Source organism: Amblyomma americanum, chromosome 2 (assembly GCF_052857255.1).
Source record: "Amblyomma americanum isolate KBUSLIRL-KWMA chromosome 2, ASM5285725v1, whole genome shotgun sequence".
In the NCBI taxonomy this organism is placed as follows: domain Eukaryota; kingdom Metazoa; phylum Arthropoda; class Arachnida; order Ixodida; family Ixodidae; genus Amblyomma; species Amblyomma americanum.
This window is the reverse complement of record NC_135498.1, coordinates 190714762-190732283: the sequence shown is the minus strand read 5'-3', so window position 1 is coordinate 190732283 and position 17522 is coordinate 190714762. Positions and strand designations below refer to the sequence as shown.

At 48.0% G+C, this 17522-nt stretch overlaps 1 protein-coding gene across 1 annotated transcript in view; it reads right to left on the bottom strand.

Moving 5' to 3' along the window:
* Positions 1–17522, bottom strand: part of LOC144119390 (putative chitinase 10) — a 217932-nt gene that overhangs the window by 104089 nt on the left and 96321 nt on the right. The gene's annotated exons all lie outside the window — the stretch shown is intronic.

Below are 17522 nucleotides of genomic sequence, written 5' to 3'. Positions count from 1 at the left end.
GGAAAATGGGGGGATGGTCCGATGCTCAAATGCTGGGAATGGAGAGGTGTAAGATGGCAGGAGCTGCTCATGATTTTGCATGGCGAGACGAAAAAGTAAAATCCACAAAATCATTTGCGGAATTTAAGAAGCTCGCGTTTGAGCATTTCGACACTGAACCACGTCACGTGCGGGTACAGAGGTTCCGTGACGCCGTACAGATGGTAGGGGAGGACGTGCGAACGTTTGCGTCGCGGCTTCAGCGCTTAGAGCGCGATACGTTAAGCAGGGAGGAGGAAGGAGACCAGCTAAAGAAGAAATACGCGGAGGATATACTTAAAGAGGAAATGACCGCTTTGTTCATGGCTGGTCTGCAAGACCCCGTGCGCCGGTTCGTGCTCTCGCGCAAGCCGAGCAATTTCGACCAAGCCGTGGAGGCCGCATTGGATGAGGAACGAAATGAGGCGTTAACGACAGCCGCAGCGAGAGTGCGCGTCATAGAGAGAGCGGTGCTCAACCCTGAGGTTGCTCTCTTCACAGAGCGATTAGATCGCTTAGAACAGCTGCTATCTCAGCAGGTAGGACGCCAGGTTGAAGCGCGCGCTCAACAGCGCTCATTCGCTGGAAACCGGAGACCGCCACAAAGCTACAGGCGCGGTATGCGAGATTTTGAAGAAATCGTATGCTTCGCTTGCCAGGGTCGCGGACACATCGCCAGGTTCTGACAAAACGTGCGCCGTGGGGAGCCACAAAGAGAAGCAGGCGAGACACGCCCTAAGCAAGCCTACAGCGGGGCTCCAGATACCGAGACAAAAAACTAGTTAGTCCTCCCCAGCCTGAGGAGCGTGGGGAGGGAGCAGTGGATGATGAGGTGGTGGTAGTTTGTGTGGCCGACGAGGCATGCCCTGTTGTGCGTTGCAAGTTAAATGGTTGTTGCATGGAATTGTTGATAGATACGGGGTCAAAGGTGACATTGCTTAAGGAGAGCAGTTTTAACACGCTTCGAAGGAAGGGGGACCGCGAGGTGTTGGAAGCGTCTGGTGGTATGGCAACCAAATTTGTAGGCATAACGGGGGATCCTCTTGGCATAAGTGGACTCTACCGGTTACACTTCTCTCTCTGCGGAATTGCATTGGAGCACCCCTGCTACGTATGCCCGGACACGGTGTCTCTGCCAAACGGAGTGTCAGGTATATTAGGGCAGGATTTTTTGAGAAAAGGGAAGGTAGTAGTCTCATTCTCTGAGGAAGAGGTTAATGCGGGCGGCTCAAAAGTTCCGTTTTTGAACAGGAGAGGGGCTGAGATTCGCATTACCGATATTGACACCCGTCAAACAGTGGGATCATTGGAGAAGGTATATTCGCGGGTTGCCGTCCGGCTGGTCGAGGAGGCGGTCGTCCTTCCTTGGTCGGAGCACATTTTGTACGCGTTTGTGCCTTCAGATGTAGAGAGCGGCGCCGTGGGAGTGCTTGAGCCGGTCGACTCTCTCAGCAATGGCCTGAAGGCAGCCGCGTGCCTCGTGACAGTTAATGACGCCCACAGAGTGCCCCTACGGGTGGTTAACTGTAGCCAGCAGCCACTGAGCCTTCCCAAGAACAAAACATTGGCTTTCTTCACCTCTGCGATAGAGCAACGTGAGCCCACCGATACGGTACTCGCAACTGTAGAGCATGCTAGTCCTTCGGCTGCTCCAAAGGTGTCGTTCGATCTTTCTCACGTAAAATCCAGGGAGAGGGAGGCTCTGGCTGGTTTGCTGAACGACTACTCGGAGGTATTCGCCGCGTCCAACCTGGATTTGGGCTGCTGTGGCGTTATAAAGCACAGGATAGAAACCGGCACTTCATCGCCCGTTTACCAGCGTGCGTACAGGATTCCTTACTCCCAACGTGAGGAGATGGAGCGGCAGGTGCAGGACCTGATTGATCGCGGCATTGTCGAACACTCATAGTCACCCTGGGGAGCACCAGCACTATTGGTGGAAAAGCCAGATGGCTCGTATCGATTGGTAGTGGACTACCGCAAACTAAATGCCGTAACTCGCATCGATCCATACCCCATCCCCAATATACAGGAGACGCTTTCTCAGCTGGGCTCTGCCAGGTACTTCACGGTAGTGGACATGGCGGCGGGATTCTGGCAGATAGCAATGGATCCGGCAGATGCCGAGAAAACGGCATTCAACACGCCCTCAGGGCACTATGAATGGAAAAGAATGCCGATGGGTCTGGCCAACAGCCCTGCTGTCTGGCAGAGAACCGCTGATGTTATCCTGGCAGGTCTTCTGGGGAGGCTGTGCTTCGTGTATATGGATGACATCATATACAGTGACAGTTTTGAGAACCATTTGCGCGATATTGAGCAGGTTTTGGTGCGACTAAGAGGAGCGGGTCTCAAGCTGAAGCCCTCTAAGTGCCAATTCCTCAAAAACGAGGTGAAATACCTCGGGCACGTTGTTTCAGCTGACGGCGTGCGACAGGACCTTGAGAAACTAAGGTGTGTCTCGGATTTTCCATCCCCGACTAGCGTCCGCCAGGTCCGGCAGTTTCTCGGCCTGATCGGTTACTACCGAAGGCACATAGAGGAGTTCGCCAAGCTCGCTAAGCCGCTCACCGCCTTAACAGCCAAAAATGTCGCCTTTCGCTGGGACGAAAACGCGGAGAATGCTTTTGGGGCCCTGAAAAGGAAGCTAATGAGTGCACCGCTGTTGCGCCACCCGGATTTTAATTTGCCCTTCGTTATGGCCACAGATGCGTCAAAGTTCGCAGTGGGTGCCGTGCTATCTCAGGTTATCGAGGGCAAAGAACATCCCGTTGCTTTTGCTAGCCGACAGCTGAGCCCCACAGAGCAAAGGTACGGAGCTACGGAAAGGGAGTGCCTCGCCGTTGTCTGGGCAGTAAAGCACTTCAGATGCTACCTTTACGGCCGCAAATTCAAGCTAGTCACAGACTGCCATCCTCTGAAATGGGTGATGAGTGTCAGGGACCCTAGCTCGCGACTCGCTAGATGGAATCTACACCTGCAGGAATACTGCTTTGAAGTTGAGCACAAGTCAGGAAAGACGCATCTGAATGCTGATGCACTCAGCCGCACAGCTGCCGTGGCAGATATAGATGAGTTTGTCCCCGTAGTCGACCCCGCCGAATTACGCACAAAGCAGTGCAAAGATCCGGACCTGAAGCGAATAATCGAAAGCTTAGAGGACGCACCGTCTCACCCCGAACAGCTAGGTTATTTCATTGGCAAAGACGGCACCCTGTGTCGGCGCACGAGGCCAACCAGGAAAGGGAGACCAGAGAAAACCGCTTGGGAGAGAGTCGTCATACCTCGGTCGTGGACAGAAAGGGTTCTTCGCGCGTTTCACGATGCGCCATGCGCCGGTCATTTTGGCGTAGCGAAGACACGCAGGCGTGTGGAGCGTTTGTACTTTTGGAGTGGCATGCGACAGGATGTTAGAGACTACTGTGCGAAGTGTCATTCCTGTCTCGAAAGAAAAACACCCAAGGGACGAAGACCAGCTCCAATTCAGCCGTTCCCTGAGGTTTCGGCTCCCTTCGAGCGGACAGGTATGGACATAATGGGCCCATTGCCCACGACCACTTCCGGAAACAAGTACATTTTAGTATTTGTCGATCACCTTTCAAAATACGCGGAAGCGGTAGCACTCCCAGATCAGAAGGCAGACACGGTTGCAAGAGCATTTGTCGAACAGATCGTGCTCCGACATGGACCCCCGAGGCAACTCTTGACAGATCGGGGAACGAACTTCGTGTCGCAGCTAATGAGGAGAGTTTGCGAGCTGCTTAAGATCGCTAAGAAGCAGACAACACCGTACCATCCGGCTTGCAACGGCGCGGTGGAGCGACTGAACCAAACCGTGGCCGGGTTCCTGTCGCATTTTGTTTCGCGCGACCAGCGGGACTGGGACTTGTGGCTCCCGTATGCAATGTTTGCCTACAATTCCGCAGCACACGAGAGCATGGGCGAATCGCCATTCTTTCTTCTCTACGGCCGAGACCCGGACCAGCCTAGTGAAGTGCCAGAGGGCCCCCGTCGTGTCCCATACGCTTCACTGGACGACTGTAAGGTTGAGCTAGAATCGCGCTTGCAAGTGGCGAGGGACATCGCAAAGGAGTCCTTAAAGAAAGCGGCGGAGCGCAGGAAGGAGGTGCACGATCGCAGTGCTAGAGACGCGCCGTTTGATGTGGGGGACAGCGTGTACATTGAAAACTGCCAAAGGCAGATTGGGCTAGCTCGTAAGTTCCAGACGAAGTGGAGAGGACCGTGCGAGGTTGTCGAGAAGCTTTCTCCGGTAAACTTCAGAGTCCGAGACGTGAACCGGCGTTTGATAAGGATACACGCAAATCGCCTCAAGTCGGCACCGGTTCAGTATTCACGAAATGAGGAAAGGGAAAGCGCGGATTTTGATGGGGACAGAAGTGAAGCGGAGCGCGCAGATAGTTCGCAAGAAACGCCCTCTCCTGCATTTGTTCGGCAGGCGCCCGAGGTGACGGCCGGAATGCCACCGGATTTACTTCATGCATTGCTAGAAGAAGAAGCGCGCGAGGTTGCCGCGCAGATAACGCCAGGAGAGGCTCCTGCCACGAGCCCTCGCGAGTCCCAAAGCAGACAAAGGGGCACAGACTTACTTAGTATGACTCATGAAGGCCGATATCCGCTGCGAAATCGGAAAGCTAAGTCGGACTAATGGCGTAAACAGAGCGGAGTTGTGAACTGGTTAGAATTGTGTAATGCCGCAGCTCATAACATTGCTATATGCGTATGTGTTAAGTTATCGAAGTTAATAGTTAAACCTTTCTGTCATTAAGTAACACCTTCACAGGAGAGCATGCGGAGCGCATGCAGAACCTGCCCTACTTCCTTTCGTTATCTATATTTTTGTCTGTGCCGTGATCGTGCTAGAAGTGGGAGCTCCTTTGTAACTGTGGTAAATTTATTTCGTCCAGTTTGGACTAGAAAGGAGAGGCTTGGGTGCTGAGTTTCATGTTTATCTGTAAAAGAAGATCAGTGCTGCCCCTGGAGACGCCAGTTATGACAGCGGAGGCATTGGTGTTGTGCAGTGGTGTTGAGTGCAGCGAAAAGTGTTTTGTCGGACGCACTGTGCGAGGCGATTCAGAAAGACAAGGGGAGCTGCAGGGACTCAAATGTTCGGAGAACATTCTTCTGGAGGGTGAGCGAGTGTGGCATTCCTTGTGTGTGCTGCGAGGTTCCGCGTTCCACGGCGCGGCGTAGACGGAGACCCGTGACAGCGGCATCATCAATTACCTGTTTGTTTAAACTGAGCCATACGGTGTCTCTTTGCCTCTCCGTCCCGTGTGGACCTGCGCATTATGGGGGTCATCACAGCACTCAAGTGAGTTCACAACTCGATTGTATGCGTCCCAGCCAATAAATGGTTATGCTAATCACAGCACTGAGGACTTTTGTTTTACTTACTTTTGATGTGAAAGGTTCTGTGTTGGTCACCATGTGTTTCGCACAGCAGATCTGTGCTTTTAACTTTTGATTCTCCCGTAGATGGCAGCAAAATAGTGAAAGCAATGGATGCAAGCCTGTACATGGCACTGAAATGGTATCACAGAAATATGGTTTATTGAACATCACTTGATATCACCTCATCATAGGTGTAATGTTAAGAGATAGGAAGCGTGCACAGTGGGTCACAGGACAAACTTCAGTTAATGACATTCTTGTCGAAATCAAGAATAGGCATGGGCAGAACATGTAATGCGAAGAAAGGATAACCGGTGGTCACTGAGGGTAACAACATGAATTCCAAGGGAACTAAATTGTAGCGGAGGGGCGGCAGATAATTAGATGAGATAAAGAAGCAAATCAGGGGTCAAGTGGGTGCAAGCTAGCACAGGACCAGGTTAATTGGAGAAATATGGTAGAGGCCTTTGCCTTGCTTTGGGTATAGCCAGGCTAATGACTATGACTTCATATCACAGAAGTGTGATTTATTGCACATGAGCTACACCCGACTACACTTAAATGAGATCACTTAGACATCTGACTAGCATAAACAGTGCTACACATCTGGTTTGTCAGCCCAGATGTGTTTACAATAAAAATGCAGTACAATGCACCGAAATTTAATGTAGTAAAAGCTTGAGACTGTTGTCCTTTGGACATAAAACTCTTGCAAACCAACGCTTGACGCTTCCCATAATTAGTCATGTGGTCTTTGCATGCTACTTTTAGCGCTATATTATTGATAACTTACATTTTTCAGTTTTACTTGTGCTTTACTAAAAAAATTTAATGCATTTCACTGTTTTTTACTGAAATGCAGTTTTATTATGGATGAAATATGTTAATGCTTTATCTGGCAAATTTTCCTATGTCATGACTAAGGGACACTTGGACTAAAAAATGAAAAAGCTACCATTAGAACAAAAATTCATGCTCAAACACTTAAAATCTCCAGGTGTATTAAATTAACATGGCACGTCCTTTCAAAAGGCACCTGTTATAGCCAGAGTTTCTTCATGACAATAAATATCACATAACATAACACATTTTCATTACATAACTTCTGAATACAAAATTCTTAAGTATGTTTAATAATTGGATATTCCTGTAATTAAAAAAAATGGATAGGGGTTCAAAAATAATAAGAAATTCAGTGTGTACATGATAAAAAAGGTGGTTATGCAATGTAAAGTAACTTGAGCGAAGCATCTTGAATCACCTGAGGAAATAAAGTATTGAGATCTAGAAAAACAACTGAATTAAAAACTTAAAATAAAAATACTCCATCTTTGGAATCAGATTCCACAGAAAGGCCTCATCCCGGTTTACTTTTACAATCACTGAGTGTTTAGGACTGTAAATATAGAGAATGGCCCTGTAAAGGTTCATTATATACATTTGCACTTGGATTTGAGTGTAGTAGCTATGTGTTGTTTTCAATACAATTTCATCCCCACTGAAAACTAAGTAAGGCAACAGGCTGCGCCTTTCTTTATACAAGATGAAAGGTTCATCTCTGAACTTATATGTGCACTTAATCTCAAAGAGCACAGTTTCATTGTCAATTTTGGTGATACCGTCTGAGCTGCAGCAAAGCCATGGTTGCTCTGGAAGCACGACGAGTCTTGTCTGAAAATAACGAATGGGATTAATTAGTACTTTATTTGAAAGATCTAAGGGATAAAAGACTTGACGTGCAAGGAGGGACTCATGCAAGGTAAAACAACAAGCAAACTTAGTTGTACAATGCAAATACCAAGCTTTTGTTGCAGCTCATCTCGTGCAATTGCTTCTGTTTTGATACCTGAAAAAACAATTTGACGTCCTAGACTTTATTATTATGAACATTGAACAGAATTCAATCCTGCTGTGGCACAGGGTGCACAGTGATGTGATTTGATGACAAAGCACAGCATGTTTTCCTTTTAAATGAAGTTATGTGCTGCTGGAAAGCATACCGTATTGCATTGCAGCACTTGGGTAGGATGATCTCTTCCATAATTGTTCAGCTGCTCTCTGCAATCCGTCATCATTCTTTTTTGTCCTGATGGCATGTGCTTTTGTACTGCTTATTCGCACGTGACGCTCTTCGTGCCATCTGCAAATTATAAGCATTATAAACATGATTTCATTCATTATGTGTGTTGTGCTTGCTATCATTTGCCGAATTTTCATTACATAACGTGAGCAGTTTGCCTGGCCCCTTGTGTGAAGGCATAGGCCACATGGGTTCTCTTTAAGCACTACTTTTTCATCGTAGCTCGCAGCGCTTTTCTCATCCAATTCGCTGGCAAAATTCCTGATTTGGGTTTTTTCATTTTCAAGAACCTCAAGGTATCTGTAGACTGGTTGGTGCTTCATTGGCTGTAGTAATTCCTCTAGAGTTTCTTTCTCCAATTTTGCCGTCACTTGTTAAACAATTTCATTGACTACTTCCTCACAAATCATATCCTCAGCGCTTGTCTTTTCTATTTCCAATATTTGTCGTAGGGAACATGCTATGCCCGGATAGCTAAATATGATGTTTGGGTCATGAGGCTTTCCTTCTGGAGTGCTAGTGTCCAGGCCTGTTAAGAAGGACGAAAAAAAAAACTAAACAAGTTAATGGCATACTTAACAAATGAAAGCAGCAGCTATGAAGGGCGGCATGCTGAATGCACAGAAATAAAAAAGATCAGCTAAACTAGTTGGCCAGAAAGCATATTTTCAGGCTGCAGTGTTGAAGCATCTAATAAAGCAGCGAATGCTACTCACAGGAGAAGAGGTCCGAAACATCTTGTTCTAAGCGCCTCTTTGGTTTGTCACTCGGCTTTCCCCATTTCCGGGGCTGGCTGGTGCATGATTCCTCCTCGTAGCTGTTTACATAGAGGCACATAGCAGCTGCATGCTTGCAATGAGCTGTGATGCCAGCTTTGCATGTGCATCTCCCTCCTTGAACGAGGAGGTTCCGCCTCTCCTGGCTTGACCACGCCAACTATGAGAGAAAGAAATTGTCTGGGTATTTCTCAAACCAGCCAGACATGCTAGACCATCAAACTAATTGTAAATGTAAGGCAACGTCAGATTTTGGGTGTCCTGGCTTATAGTTGGATGCGCCAAGACATTGCTTTTTGCTAGAGCCACGTCTCCATCTCGTCATGCATGTTTCGCTGCATTACTGTTCGCAATTGCTCTGTTACCGCATTCACTGTCTCATTATCTTACGTCACTTTCTATCACCATCTGATCGGCCGTCCTATCACACGCATTGGCTCTCCGTGAAAAATCTTTCGGTTATAATCGAGCCCGATTCTTCACACGCGCGCGCGCACTCACGCGCACAGATTGAGTTTTCTTTTTGCTTAACGTCTTCCTCGTGGATAAAACTAACGGCACTGTACATTTCCGCGCTTGCGTCGCACGCACGACACCCGTGGCTGGGTATAACTCGCAGCTAACTACGCGTTCACGCCACAGGTTTAACGCCTGTAATGCAGATTAGCCCACAAAACTCGTAGGCAGACGTGAGAACCGAATAAAAAAAATTAGGCGGCAGTAAGCCGAGTTTTGCAGTGCTTTAATTCAGCCAACCTCGCAAGCGTCAGTGAATTTTCCAACCAGCAACTAAAGCATCTGCCTCGTATTCGCCAGCAGAGATGGATCGAGTGCCCCTAATCATTGCGAGTCATTTATCGGTAGTTCGAGCATATAACAAAATGACAGACTTACCTCGACGTACACGTCGTACACGATGTGGTCGCTCACTTGCGATGTGCATTTGCCACTTAGCCGGGCTCCATCGTGGTCAATACTCTGCTCCACAGAGTATACATGTGAAATTAGCTTTTGACCTTTATTCAAATTTGTTTTTCGGAAGTAGCTCTCAAGCTGAGCGACCTTTTTGTAGCCGCACTTCAGACGATACATATTGGCGCGGCGTGAGCTCGGCGCGTGCACGGAAGCGAGCGGGAGCGACGAGGCTCAAAGGGCGCGCGCCACCGCGGATTGCCCCCAGTTTCTCTTTTTCTGTCGGAGATGGCGCTTTCTGTCAGGAGCAGTAGCGCCACTCTGCGACGCCGCGGTTCCCTATACCGGATTGCGTCTTCGAGTTTTCAGGGTTCAGCAAGTGCCGGAGGAAGTTCCACGTCATGGACAGGTTCATGCTCCCCTCCATTTCGTCGCACTTGTCCCAAACTTGTGCGCATAATTTGAAAGTATAATCTTCGATGTCCTTATTATATCTTGCAATCCTCCTTCTGAGGTTGAGGTTCCATTTCTGCTTTTTGAGACGACGCTCCGTGCTTTGCTTAGCTTCCCACATATGCAGAAGACGGCCGTCCGCAATCTCCGGGGCGTCATCCCCTTAAGCGTTTTTGTCGCCTCTCTAACGTCCGAATTGAGCGTCGTCGCTCATTCCTCGATATTTCTGATGGGCTCTAGTTCCTGAGCCTGATATCTCTAAATTGATCCCACACTGAACGGAGGCCGGCGCACGAGCCCTGCGCGTTTTAAGGCCTCCTTTCTGTATGGAAACAATTAAGTAGTGGTCGCTGCCAAAATTTTGATCTGAATTATGCCATTTTAAACCTTTTACGTTTTTCAAGGATATCAAATCTGGAGATGTATCCTAACTAACGGTATTGCCCACTCTCGTTGGACTCTCGGTATTCGTGTGCAGGGTGAGTCCTAAGTCAAGCGTATCCTCCCACAGCTGTCCGCCTTTTGGGCATTGCTGCCTGTACCCCCGATCTTGGCGACGTGCGTTAAAGTGCGCCTCTATCAACAGTGGCTGTTTGCTTGAAATTTTGAGAGCCTTGCGAAGCAGAGCCCTGAACCTCAGCTTCCTTTGCCTGGGTGAGCTTTATAAATTTAAAAAAAATAGAGTCCTGTTTTCCGGTTAAAATTTCGTCAAACACGTTCTCCATCTGTCTGGATTCTAGATCGTGTTCAATAGCCGCGATATTTCTTCTCACGCGCGTTGTGACCGAGGATTTCTTCCTCCTGCCAGTATAAAATGTCTGATAGCGTGACGGTTTTTCGGGGCCCCAGTTTCCTGGAGAGCAATCACCAATGGAGTGTCATCTAATAACGGAAAGTAATGTTGCATAATCGCCTGCATGTGCCGGAAGCCGCCACAGTTCCACTGCCAGGTTTATTTTCATTTGTGCGCCTAGCCATTCTGCAGTTGCGAGACGATATGCTCCATTCTCTGTTGCCACCCGTTTACGGCGGCCACCCGTTTACACAGCGCTTGTCTTTGTGTATCATCCTGTGGTCCTTGTCTTTTCGCGCTGTTCTTCTTGAAAATTCCTTAACCTTTGGCATTCCTCGGCCTGTTTATCAACAGCCCCGAGGGCAGCTTGAATTTCTATACTTATATGGTTCATAAATTCATTCATCTTGGCATGTAACCTATCATAATTTTCCATCCTTTTCATCATAGCCTAGATAGGACGCCTCTGTGACCATATTATCGTCTCCCTGCGGCTGTTGACGTGCGGCTGGGTGGTTCGTTCGCCTGATGGGTTGTTGCGGAGGGGGAGTTGCCTGCGTCTGTGGTTTCTTTAAGCTTTGAATTTTGGACCCTTGCGATTCGACTATCCGCGGTAATTTTTCTACCATTTGATTAATTTCTCGACTTCCTCGTCCCGTTTACCTCTGTGCTTACTTTCCTAGGAGACCTTAACCGCAGAACTCACATCCTTACGCTCCTTGCTCCTACCTCGTCTTCATGGGTAGGTAGGATCCCTTGAGCTCGAGCGCCGCCTGGACTAGCTCCTAGCACGGGAATCGGAGCGTCCTCCAGGCGGCGACGGTGGTCTGCCTAGATTCGTTTCCAGTTTCGGGAAATAGCCCTCGCGGAATTTGAAGTCTTCTGTCCCTCTGGGTTCGCGTTGTCGACTCTGATGTCCCCCACCAGTCGTCGCGGCTTGCTTCATCTTCTCCGACTGGCGCTTCTTGACTTCGTAGGGAGTGCGGAAAAGTTCACTACACTGGGGCCTCCTGGTGCGTGGCCTTTGCCGCCCCGCTGGCATTTTAGCTCGCATTTGTGTTCACGTGCCGGGTTCTCGAACCGCAGCCACGGCACTTGATGTCCTTGGGATCCGGGATCATGTCACCAGATGCCCGAAACGGCCACAGGCGGCGCACACTTCGCATTTTTTGTAGTACAGCTGACACCCGTGCGGCGCCCGGTTGAGATAAGTCCATGTTGGCACTTCTTTCTTCTTGAAGAGAATGAAGATCTACTTGGAATCTTTTCCCAGCCTGCGGACGCCTCTAATCTCAGGGTTACCCTTGCGGTCTAAGCGGTACAAGATTTCTTAGATCGAGTATTCAAGCTGAACCCCGTGAATGACTCCTTTGCCGTAGTGCTCGGGGGTGGCCAAGTAGGCGGAAGTATCCAGTTTTTCACCATCGAACTTTAAGTGTTTCGAACTCGCATATTTCAGCTTCCTCTCTGCACTCGTAGTGATGACGAGAATGGAGTGCTGCTTCATATTTGGAGTTATATCCTCCTTCTCTTCGCTTGGGTTTATCCCCGCCGATATTTGGATGATGTCTGTGAGATATGCCGTTCCATGCTTGGTAAGCTTAAGTAGGCCGCCACGTGGCCGGAGAACAATCGTGCTTCCTTCTACAATATCCATGATTCGCATATTTCACCGGTGGGGACGCCGCGGGGACGCAGCCCGGTTGGCTGCGATAGGCTTAGCTCCGTTAAGCTCAACTCTGCTACGTGCTGCGTCGAGCACGCAAAGTCCGAAAATTCCGAAGATAAAGTACCAATTGCCGGAAAAATGATATTCTCGTAGTCCTCTGATATTCCACCGTCGACTGAGCACTAAAGCCAGGAAAGCTAGATCAAAAGACTGCCAGAAAAGGCCAAAATTCTCGGAGCTCATGTGAAGCGCGTCCGATCGCTTCGGCGCCCAACTGGCGTTTCCTGGGACTGCCAAGCACAAAGTATTGCGAAAAGCACCGTTTTTTGCTGCGGCACACCACAGCCACGCACCTTAAAGCGCGATAGAAGTGTTCGCTGACACAGGCAGCCAGTTATGTGCCTTTCCTTTCCTAAAAAAATCACAGGAGTCTAAACCTTCCGCTGGTTTGAGAAAAAGGAATGTTCAAAACTGTCTCAATTTGTAGTTGGACGCCACCGCCTACTCGATACGTGATCGAGGTGTCCACTTTCCCAGCGAGGTAGTTACACTTGGTACTCATAGGCTTGGCACGCACAGACTCACCCGGGGATCGCGGCTAGATGTGTTTTCGCATTAAAATGCACCTTCACACCCCCTCCCTCACCCCTATGCCCGATGTAGCCGAGGCGGATTGCTGTTAATACTTCACGTATGCCATCGCAAAGTGTTCTACAAAAGAACGCGAGCAACATAAGCTTCTCATATCGGACACCAGCAACATTAAGAGCGACAGCGAGAGACATATAAGCCACCAGTGAGACAATTCAAAATCCAGCAGTCTGAGAACAGCCCGACGGAGTCGTCCGCTAACGATTCATGTTTGTTCTATTTTTTTTTATATAAGCGGAACAATTTCAGTGCCTCGGCATAATAGAAAATCATTTCATCACAGCTACATTGCATTGGAGTTGCATAGGATAGGGTAAGAATAACTTTGTGTTTGTTTAAATGCCATCTGGAAAAAACGTAGCACCACAATAAAAACGGGGACGAAATAGGCACACATACGACAGGGCGAATGCTGCACTTCCAACTGATTTTTATTGAGAACACCAAAGGTTTTGTGCAGCCCTACTATCGCTTCGTGGCAATCAACCGCAATGATCCAAAAACGCCATTTGATTATCAAGAACAAAAAAGGAAGCGGTGCTGACGCACTGATTACCTGCTTTTCCGATGTGATATGCCTCAATGATCTCTCTTTCCATCTGATACTTTCAGGTCCAAGAAATTTAGTTTTCCGAAATATAGGTTTACACTTACAACCCCGGCCGTGGATAGTAAGATGACCACTCTTCTTTCACCAGATTATAATGCTCCCTAGCTCTCTTATTAAAATAGCGTCCCGTTTGACCAATGTACATTCTATTGCAAGTGAACGGTATGCTGTACACTACCTTAGTAGTGCAACAGGTGAAGCCGAGTTGGTGGTTTATAGTGCAAATCGGCTTTTTCTTAACAACCGTCATTAGGAAAATTTTTGATAGCTTGCTTGGGGCGGAGAAGAGCACTTTAACCTCGTATCTGCTTGCAACTTTCTTAGGTTATGATTGAGTAGCCAGCCTGTGATCTTGCTTATCTGTCTTTTTGATGCGCGTTTTCTTTTGTAGCAGCGTCTCTGAAACAAATGACAATATATCTGCAGGAAAGCCGGACATGCGCAATCGCTCAGTTTGCATTTGAACACTTTCAAACATATGCGGACATGATTTGTCCAAAGCGGAATTGAGGCAGTTCATGGCTATTGCTCTTTCGATTATTTTTGAATGAGCACTGCTGTAAGGGAGGAGTGCCTTTTGTGGCCTAGTATTGTACATCCGGCAAATATGCCCGTCCAAAAAAATTCTCATTTCGGGAAACTGTATAAAATCCACGAATCCTCTATTACCGATTTAATAACCTTTCCAAAACAGGGCGGGTGTGAACATTGACTGTTTCTTAGCTCTTTTAGAGATTTATCTACATTCAACTCCTATTAATTTTTACAACCGGTTTTACACACAAAAAGCAGGAATATGCATTGGGTCGTGTGTTGCTCTCGTTCTTTCTGACATTTTTCTTTCCTGCACTCACAAAAGCTTCCTCATATTACTACCTAACCAACGCATTTTTAGATATGTTGACGAATTATTGGCTGATACGGAACAAGCCGTGTGTTTTCTCTATTGACGAAGCTATTGTTGATGTACTCCCATCGTTCAAAACGGTTGCAAAAGGCTTAAAGTTTATCTTTGAACTCCCTATTGAAAATTATATACACTTCGTTGACCTGGGAATTCATTTCTTTTACGGGCATATTTGCTGGATGTTCAGTCCTAGGCCGCATAAGGCGCTTCTCCCTTACAGTAGTGCTCATTCAAAAATAATCAAAAGAGCAATAGCCATGATTTGCCACAATCCCGCTTTGGAAAAAATCATGTCCGCATCAAATGTTTGGAAGAGTTCAACTGCAAACTGAGCGGTTGCGCATGTCCAGCTTTCCTCCAGATATATCGTCAGCTGATGCAGAGACACTGCTACAAAAGAAAAAGCGCATCAAAAAGACAAGCAAGATCAGAGGATGGCTACTCAAGTAATTCCATACCTTCACAGAATTCCTCATAATCTTAAGAAAGTTGCAATCAGTTACGATTTTAAAATGCTTTTCTCCGCCTCGAGCAAGATATCAAAAATTTGTCCAATGATGGTGAATAAGAAAAAGCCGATTTGCGCTATAAACCACCAACTCGGTTTCACCCGTTGCACTACTAAGGTAGCGTACAGCATTCCGCTCACTTGCAATAGAGTGTACATTGGTCAAACGGGACGCTGTTCTAATGAGACAGCTAGGGAGCATTATAATCTGGTGAAAGAAAGGAAGAGTGGTCATCTTGCTCTCCACTGCCGGAATTGTAAGTGTAATTCCATATTTCGGAAAACTAAATTTCTTGGGCCTGGAAAGGATCGGATGGAGAGATTATTGAGGCATGTCACATCAGAAAGGCAGGCGGTAAATGTGTCTGCACCGCTTCCATGTCTCCTCTTGATAATGAAATGGCGTTTTTGGATCATTGCGGTAGGTTGCAACGAAGTAATAGTAGGGCTGTACTAAAGCTTTGGTTTTCTCAATAAAAATTACTTGGAAGCGCAGCATTCGCCCTGTCGTATGTGTGCCTATTTCGTCGCCGTTTTTTCGTTCTGCTACATTTTTTCAAGATGAATCAATACCAACTGGCCCAATCTTCGATGCTTTTCTATTTAAATGCCAGCCAAGCGTCGACGATGGCCAAGCGTCGACCCGGGGTTACGCCCTAATCTGCACTACCCCAGTTCGGCCCGTTTGTGGTGGGTCGTGAGGCTTCTGCTTTTCGAGCGCACCCCGGGCCCGCTGAACGGCTCAACCAGACTAGCATTTTTCTGGGTGTAATTATTATCGCAGGCCAGGGAGCGCATGAATTTCCGCATTGCGCCTTCGCGTAATATATATCTTTTCCTTAACTCTGCCGCTGCTACAAGCTCTGCTTTCCTTGCTTATTTACGTCGTGCGCAACAAAGAAGGTTCGGAATTTGAAAAAGAAATCTGCACCAGCTTATACTTTATTTCTGAAATAGTAGAGATGTTCGCGGTTTAACGTGTTGGAAGTGACACGGGAGCTATCAAGGACGCCATAGTGGAGGGCTCAAGATCAACCTAGATCAGATGGGGTTCCTCAACTTGTGCTCAAACCGCACAGTACACCTGTGTTTTTACACTTAGCCTCCATCGAATCACAACCTCCACGATCTGGGTCGAACCTGAGACATTGGGATCAGCAGCCTGCCGCCACAGCCACTGAGACAACATGAGATGATGATCATGGTGACGCGTATATCTGTGATGCGTAGAATCCAGTGCACAGAATAGGCGATGAAAGTTTTCTATTCATTTAGAGCAGGCAACCACGACGAGAAGTTCCGGCCACAAAAGTTAGATACCAGATCACTCTATAAACTTTTTTTCCCTCGATAATGTAGAATAGACCTGGAAGATAGGAAGGTACAGTGTAAGCTTCTTTTTACTATGCCGTCACTGCTGCTAAGAACCCCCCCCCCCTGTATAGGTGATGCGGCAATCAGTGATGCCCAGAATCCAGTGCGCAGAACAAACGATGACATCTTGCTATTCCGTTAAAAGCTGGCAGCCACGACAACAATCTCCATGCCGCAAACGTCAGATACCAGACCACTCTTCATTCTTCCCTCGATAACGTAGAATGAACCTGGAAGATAGAAAGGCACGGTTTAAGCTTCTATTCACTATGCCGTTACTGCTGCCAAGAAACCACCCGTATTTGTATATGCACTGGATCCTTTTAATAATAATAATAATAATTGTTTTTTTGGGGGGGAAAGGAAATGGCGCAGTATATGTCTCATATATCGTTGAACACCTGAACCGCGCCGTAAGGGAAGGGTAAAGGAGGGAGTGAAAGAAGAAAGGAAGAGAGAGGTGCCGTAGTGGAGGGCTCCGGAATAATTTCGACCACCTGGGGATCTTTTAACGTCCACCGACATCACACAGCACACGGGCGCCTTAGCGTTTTCCCTCCATAAAAACGCAGCCGCCACGGTCGGATTCGAACCCGGGAACACCGGATCAGTAGTCGAGCGCCCTAACCACTGAGCCACCGCTGCGGAGCAATGGATCCTTTGAAGGTGCTTGGCAGTTCCGGTGACGCGGCAATCGGTGGTACGTAGAACGCAGTGCGCAGAATGGACAATGACAGCTTGCTACGCAGTTGCAGACAGCCAAACACGATAATATGAGGCTGCAAACGTCAGATACCTGACCACTCTTCAAAGCTGAGGTGTACTGACGCCTGCACTCGGGAATGCCAGTGCGGCAAAGAGCCAACATTATTGGGGCGAACGTTTTTTTATGCCCGGGTAAATAAAGCGGTATTATGCGAAGGGAGAGCGATAGTTGCCGAGAGCTGAAGCGCACTGACGTCACAACAATCTTCTTTCCCCCAGGAGGAGAACGGTTGTAGAGGCCTTCGGATTCGCGTAGACCTGTGTTGTGGCGGTGTGGTATTCTTGGACGGTAGGCATGGAGACGCAGGCGACGTTTCGGCAGGTGGGTCCCCTTGTCCTTGAAGGCCCGTGGTGCCTTCCGACTGGGTGTCGGTGGAACGCTGAACTGGGGAGTTGGCTGTCACAGGACTGACCGGAAGCCACACTTCACCTAGTCCAAGTGGCGGCGGACGGTCTACCCAGTACCCGAATGTGCAGTTAACATCCGAGCTCCTTGTGTTTCCCGTACCGTGGTTGGAGCCCAGGGTTCTCCTTGCCCTAAGTTGCTCACCCACGATGCATCGCCCTTCTGAAAGAAACCGGGTGTATCAGTTT